The sequence below is a fragment of the Mus musculus genome, chromosome 7 (genome assembly GCF_000001635.26).
Source record: "Mus musculus strain C57BL/6J chromosome 7, GRCm38.p6 C57BL/6J".
In the NCBI taxonomy this organism is placed as follows: Eukaryota; Metazoa; Chordata; class Mammalia; order Rodentia; family Muridae; genus Mus; species Mus musculus.
In genome coordinates, this window is record NC_000073.6 from 74765674 (window position 1) to 74772816 (window position 7143).

General features: G+C 41.7%; 1 long non-coding RNA gene across 1 annotated transcript; it reads left to right on the forward strand.

The window, feature by feature from the left end:
- The first annotated feature begins 313 nt into the window (after positions 1–313).
- Positions 314–5570, forward strand: Gm30459. The gene is made up of 3 exons (XR_391623.1): positions 314–478; positions 732–1380; positions 5192–5570. It is a non-coding gene; the product is annotated as a predicted gene, 30459 (long non-coding RNA).
- The last annotated feature ends 1573 nt before the right edge of the window (positions 5571–7143 follow it).

A 7143-nucleotide genomic window follows, 5' to 3' on the forward strand; every position in this document is an offset into this window, starting at 1 on the left:
AACAGCTGTACAGTGGCACACATGCACACCCCCACATACACATTTAAGTACACACACACACATACACACACTCACTTCCACTCACGTGCTATTGGTCTAAATGAGCTCAAGGCTGAGTTCAACATCGATGAGATCAGAAATTCATTTACAGAAGTGAAAAGGAAGGAGGTTTAAAAAAATAGTTGAATAATAGCTGAATCTGTAAGCAGACAGTAAAGACTTGGAAAGGGTGTTAGAATAGAAAGGCTGGGACAATCTCACTAAGACCTTAATTCCTCTTTTAGGAGAGAGGGGACAAAAAATGACTTCCCCATGTGGCCTGTAATGCCTGCAAACTACATGGCATGGTGCCTGAACCATGCAGATGTTCATACATGTTTGCACCGTTTGGCAGCTCTCTCTGCCTTAGCTCTGGTTTCTGCCATCACCAACGTGGACAGAACACATTGGCCATGCTAGCACTATTTGTTCAAAGAAGGTGCTGTTTTTATCTTAATTAGTTTTGTTCTACTCAACTTACAAAGTAATCTTAGCAATGTTCCTATTTCATGTTCAAGAAGACCAAGGCTGAGAATTTGGGTGATTTGCCCAGAGCTATGGGAGAAGTTAGCACTGGTGCCAGAACCCACATGGACTGGGTTGGAAGCCTGGGGCTTGCTTCCCATTGCTTCTGTGCTGTGTGACTCCAGGTTGCTTTCCTCTGAAGGTTATTCTCATCTCTCTTGCCTCAGGTGCCACAGAAGAACTCTGAGATGTTGGCTCCCTGCCACAAATGTGTAAAACTGCTGAGAAGATTCCTGAAGTGAACCCAGCCCATTCCTCTATGGGAGTTTGGTAAAGGTCTAGCAACTAAGATTACCAGAGACAAGAAAAGCATCGCCTCCACCAAACTTTGGGAAAGCAGAGCTTTGCTTGCCTCCAGCCGACCTGAGACATCTTCCTGCAGGCAAAGGAGACCAGGTTGCTCTTGCCATGTACACTAGCAGGCCATAACAGGAGGCTTGGCTGGCTCTAACAGCTGTCCTGAAGTTTCAATACATCTAGTAGCACTCTATTTATTGCGCTCCTGGCTGTGCCTGCGGCCTTGTCAGCTGCTGCTGAGTCAGAGGGTAGGTAGTTAATTAAAGTCATGGTGGCACTGTAGAAATGAAGGACTGGGAAGGTAGCCAGTCTCAGCAGCCCTTGTTACTGGTTCCACTGCCAGGTCCCAGCAAACAATGCAACCAGTCCCTGTGGAAAGGCCTGTCCCTCCTGGAGTGTTCAGCTCCAACAGTGTGGCATTGAACTTTATGAAACTGTGCTCTTGAGTGGAGGGAAAGGAACGGAAGTTCCATGGAATGAAGCAAATCACTGTGCAGAGCCTGTGGTCATGGTTTAAAGGTGAGTTGTACTATTACTGAATTGCATCAGGGACCAAACTCTGTTTCTTGACTGATGCACACAAGGAACAGTGGTACATGAAGAACCAAGGTGCCTCTAGCTGCACTTGTTAGATTGGATTTGGCCTCAAACAGTACTCATGGGCTATCCTGTAATCAGGGCTGGGGTAGTGGCCAATGCCAAGGTTGAAGGATCCTTTTAATTCATTAAGCCCCCAATATAATGTAGGGTGTGATCATTCTCAGGCAGCAGGCTGTGAGGTACCACAAGTACATGAGCAGGTGGGCTTGTATGGCCATGGGTAGAGACCCAGGCGGGGAGGAACACCAGACCACCTGGGTTGTTCTAGCAGATTGAGGTACTCAGCTTGCTATGAGATAGTAAAAGTAAGCATCCATTACTAGAACCTAACTGGTTCACACATAGTCATGTGGACCAGCAGAAGGCCAACTATTCCTGCCAGGTACAGTCCCCAAAATTCTGACCTAATGAGAGGCATGGACCCTTTGCATGTTCCCACTGGGCTGCTACCCGAGGTTTAAGTGTAACACGTAGCACTTCAAGTGACTGACATTTCATTTCATGAAAGCTAATGGATTTTCTAGAAGTTCGATGATGCACAGGGATGATGCACCTTCTGGAAATGTTCTCAGGTCTCAGTTCTTTACTGGCCCTCTTCTTTTCTGCCATTGGCTGAAAATTGTGGGGAAAGTGTCTCTGGTTCTTTGTTTCCATCCATGAAAAAAATGACCATGCTATTCCACCTCTGAATTGTGATTATGCCGATCTAATAAAATGGTCTCCAATTTCCCCCATATCCATGAGAGAATGGCTCCAGGACTCCCCACCAAATCCCTATCAAAATCCTACAGTGCTGCTTTTCCCACTCTTCACAATCCTCCTTTCAAGGTTACTTTTTCCTGTTGTGATAAAATAATCTTACAAAAACTTAAAGAAGAAAGGGTTTATTTTTGGCTCACAGTTCAAGATAGGTAGGCGTGATCACTGGGGTAAAAGCTTAAAGGGAGTGTTACAGTGCATCCTCACTCAGAAAACAAGAGCAATGCTTGCTTCTGCTCACCTCCCTTTCTCCTTTGTTATGATCCCAGATCCCATCCCCGGGAATGGTGCTACACACATGGGTCTTCCCACTTCCAATACCCTGGTGTAGATTAATCCCCTGCAGGCATACTGAAGGTGATTCAAAATTTCATCAAGTTGACCATTGTGATAAATCTTCACACTCCTTGTGTATTTTCAATCATCTCTAATGCATGTAATGCCCAATATAAGAGAGAGTTGCTATTCTGTATTATTTAGAGAATATACAAATGAAAGTTTGCCCAGATGGAAATTCTGAGAATCTTTTTCATCCACACATTGTTGGGTCCACAGCTACAGAATCCTGATGTGGTTGACCTCATTTGCTGAGCCTTGTATCCTCAGTCTTGTTATTCTCCATCCACCTATGTGCTATGTGCTCACTTTTCTGAATCTGTCCTCCCTGAATGATGTAAGTTTTCCATCTTTTCAGTGGCAAAAAAAAAAAAAAATTCTCAGCATGTCATTTAGTTAAGAAGTCAGGTGGTTAACCTAGTCCATCCATAAGTGCCTGATTAAAGCTCTCAGAAGTGAGGCTCTTTCTGTCTTTTTTGTTTTATAATGTCCACTACCCCAGGGGGAAAACGATGCACAGTATTGGGAACTTAGCTCCTTATTTATCCAGGAATGAAATGAATAGCAAATTTGGAGCTAAACCCCCAAGTAAAATGACGGCAATTGTCTCTGCACAGCCTGTGCTTAGCCTCATTGACGTTTTATATAAGTCTTAACTGATTCATCTCTTATTTAAAATCACAAATAAAGACCATGTTTACAGAGCTTAAAATCTACAGTTGCACTCAGTTATTCAGCTCAGCCAGGGTTCCCCGGGAGAAAATTAGCTGCTGCTGAAAAGAAGAGAAATAGAAGAGTGCCTGCCACTCTACACAGTCTGCAGCTTTGGGCTCAACAGGACTGATGCTTTTAATTTCTTCTTGAACTGCAATGGAAGCAAGGGCACTTAACCACCCAGTTTTCATGGTTTCAGTCTTTGAGATCTGTCAGGAGCTGAGTAACTGAGGGGTGATATTCTGACTTCAGAAATAGTTTCTATAAAGAGCAGCTCTTGAGTATCACTGGGAAGTACTTGATTCTCAGAACATTCTTATGCCTTGATATTTTAATGGAAGTGAAATTTCTGGGTGGAACATAAGATGCTGAAAGGCAGGGACTGTACAGTCCATTCCAGCAGTCATCACTGGCCTAGCCTTCTGTCAGCAGCAGACTTCAGGTAGCCAAAGATAACATCTTACACACACACATAAACACACACACACAAACACTCACACACACACACAGACAGAGACAGAGGAAGAGACAGACACAGAGAGAGATAGGGAGACAGAGACAGAGAGACATATTTATATGAATATATATTTAACATGTATGTAGTCTTAGGGTTTCTATTGATGAGCAAAAAAATACCATGAACAAAGCAAGTCAGGGAGGAAAGAATTTATTTGGCTCACACATCCATACTAATGTTCATTACTAATGGAAGTCAGGGCAGGAACTCAAACAGGGTAGGAACCCAGATGCAGGAGCTGATGCAAAAGCCATGGAGGGGTGCTGTTTACTGACCTGCTCCATATGGCTTGCTCAGCGTGCTTTCTTATAGAACCCAGGACCATCAGTCCAGGAGTTTTCCCACCCACAATATGGTGGGACCTCCTCCAATAATCACTAATTAAGAAAATGCCTTACAACTGGATCTTAGGAAGACATTTTATCAATTGAGGTGCCCTCCTGTCAGATGACTCTAGGCTGTATCAAGGTGACATAAGACTATCTACCATATATATTATAAAAAAATGTAGTTATATGTTAATAATAATTAATATATTATATATTCACATGTATTGGTTATAGAGATTACTATAATTCACTGATATCTCCTCACATATATGCATTTTATGAATTGTTCATTACCACTGAACCTTGTATCCATGACTCTTTCCTTCCCAGTCCCTAGAAATTTCATTCTTCCTAATGTTTTTTTCCAAATATGAGAATATCATGTGTGATACATTTTATCTTTATTCCCCCCATGGGACTTTCAGAATCATACTCTAATGGTAGAAAGTAACCTACCTAGAGGGACAAGGGGTTACAAATTGTGTTGTATCTATTCTATTTTATTTTTAGTATTGGGTCTTATAAAAAATAGTTGCCTTCTAGGATTTAAAAGTGTTATATAGGTTTATTCTCAAGATGTGTCTAATTTTGTGGTTAATTGTTGAGACAAATAGAACTCTAAAAATAAAAACTAGATTCTGTGCGATTTGGAGCAGACTCTGCCATGACACCTCCTTTCATTATATGGAATTGAACATCCTCTTCACTTTTCTAGTTTTAAGCCTTGAAGTGTTTGTGTCTTCTCTTTAACCTAAATACTCTCATCAGAAATATGAGCCATAGTTGAGCTGTTGAGAGACCAGAGAAAAATGACTGGAAGGTAGATGTGAGCATCTCTTTACATACCTACCTTAAGTGGAAACTTCTAGTTTCTTTAGAAATTCAGTGATGTCAACTGATGTTTTTTGGGGGCACACAGGTGAAATAATGTCTTGCTAAAGCAGACATGTGAAAGGATGCATGATGGAGGAGTATAACTATGACCCCACAGACAGTGGGAGCGGGAACATTGGTTTTATTTGCTCTGCCTCACTCTTCTTCACTAAAAACACACATGTATTGGTTTGCCTTACAGTGTTGTTGAGCTCCACTCATGATAATGCTGCCATTGAGAGAAACTTGCCCAAAAAACTGCTTGTGTGATTCCTGCAACTTCTTGCCACTTCAGCGGCCTTGGTTTGGTTGGTGAGCTTTGCAGATTCTTCATGATTGAACTACAGTTGCTGCTTCATGCCTGTGGAGAGGACTAGTCTGCATCTGCTGATTTTTGTCTGGTGTTTGCTACAGGATTGAACTACTGACAAAGAAAATTTGAGCTCACCCCCAAGAACTATTGCTAAACAGGTTCACTATCCCCGTATCCTAATACCTTTTCTCTTCCACTACCTCTGATGGGTGGTAGGATGGAGGAGAGGTTGATCCCTTATTAAAATAGACTACAAAAAATTTATGCCTACAACTACTCAAGACATCATTATGCCCTCATATATGAGTACTTATAAATTATATGTCAGTATCACATAGCTCGCTCTCTCTCTCTCTCTCTCTCTCTCTTTCTCTGATGAGTGTTCTAGTTGTAGGTGCTTTAGTGATTGAAGCACAGATATTTAGTTTAAGAAGCTAAAGATGAGGGCTTGAGGACAGACAGGGAAATGACAAAGGCTGTTAGTTACTCCTGGAATACATGGTGGCTTGCTTTATCAGATCTCAAATGGAACTATTTTTCCTCCCAGGAGCTACTTGGCAATTCCTGGAGACATAGGATTACACAATAGGGCGATAGGGGAGATCCTGCAACCTATAAGGCTGTATTGCACACACACACACACACACACACACACACACACACACACACACACACACACACGCATGCGCGCGTGCACACACATCAGTAGTGCTGAGCTTGAAAGCTCATTGCTTAGAAAATGATAATCAATCTCACCGAGACTTTCCTGGAAGAACAATAGGAAAGGCTAAATTATTTCTACTTGGATTGACTACCACCATACTAAGGAGGGCTTGTGAAGGAGCTTGCTTAGATTCTGAATGGCTGCCCCTCAGAGCTGTATTGGAAAATGGAGCTGAGAGAAAAACCACATCCTCCTTGGAACTGGGGTTATTAAGCCTCTGTAATCTCCTCTACCCCCAGCACTCTCCCCTCCCTGAGAGCTCTTCTCTCAGGATAGAATTTGCTATTCTAATGAGAAGTCAGCACACACACACACTGGAAAAAAATGATAGCAGTGCAAAACACAACTCCCTTGAGTAAAATTAATTTAGGTCTATAAAATTTCAATCGAAAAAAAAATGTCTTTTTAAAAATATTTTTTCCAGATTTTTACCTTATAATAAATGTGGCTTCCATGGTATCCCTAGGAGAGAGTTGCCAAGGAAACCAAAAGCTATCCTCACTGCTGATGCACTCCATCCCATGGATTACCATTATGGCCCATCAGTCATTTTGAGAGTTAGAGACACCACAGCGAACAAAATGATGACTTTATCTGTTTATCCCAGGAGAACAGTTTGGAGAAATAGATTTACCCAATGCCATCAGAAGATTAGCGAATGACCCCTCTTGGTAATGAAACAGAAAATGGATGTTGCTCACAGTAATGCCACCTTAAAATACATTCCCAAGTCGTTAATACTGTTATTATAAAGATGCAAAGTATAGCTTCTTTTATACTGAAAGACTACAGCACAATACTGACTCTTGGTAAGGCCAATTATGTACTGGTTATCCATACTCAATGTTTGGAGCACACTGCATTAACTAAAATATAAGCCTTGTATAGTTGTTACAAAAGCTGATATCCCCTCGCATCCCACCCCCCCCCCCAAAAATCATGAAACTCTCCCACAGAGTGCCAGGTACAAAACTATTTTTAGGGAATTTATTTTACTGTTTGGTTATATTTGGAACAATACAACAAACAATGGCTAGAAAACGGTTTCAGTCAATGTGACCAGATTTCAATGTGATACAAAGGCCAGATCTTAGGAATTTTTGGATAGTCTCCGTGA